The following is a 235-nucleotide window of genomic DNA, read 5'->3' as shown; positions in this document are numbered from 1 at the left end:
TTTTCGTTCGTACTGCATCTATATAGATATATTGGACCAAGTGTGCGGCAGGCTCGTGCTCTCCTCCACCACCACCTCCTCCTCCAGGTCCTCCTCCTCGTCCTNCGTATTGTGTGCATCAAAAACACATGGCCTTGAAGGTCCCGGAACAGATCATCAATGAACCTCGTCCGATTTCAAAATGTGCCTTATCCAAGTGGAACAAAACATACAGAGATACGAAATTCCACTATAC

This window comes from Tigriopus californicus, chromosome 11 (assembly GCF_007210705.1).
Source record: "Tigriopus californicus strain San Diego chromosome 11, Tcal_SD_v2.1, whole genome shotgun sequence".
Taxonomy (NCBI): domain Eukaryota; kingdom Metazoa; phylum Arthropoda; class Copepoda; order Harpacticoida; family Harpacticidae; genus Tigriopus; species Tigriopus californicus.
The sequence above is the reverse complement of the archived record's forward strand: the minus strand, read 5'-3'. Positions refer to the sequence as shown.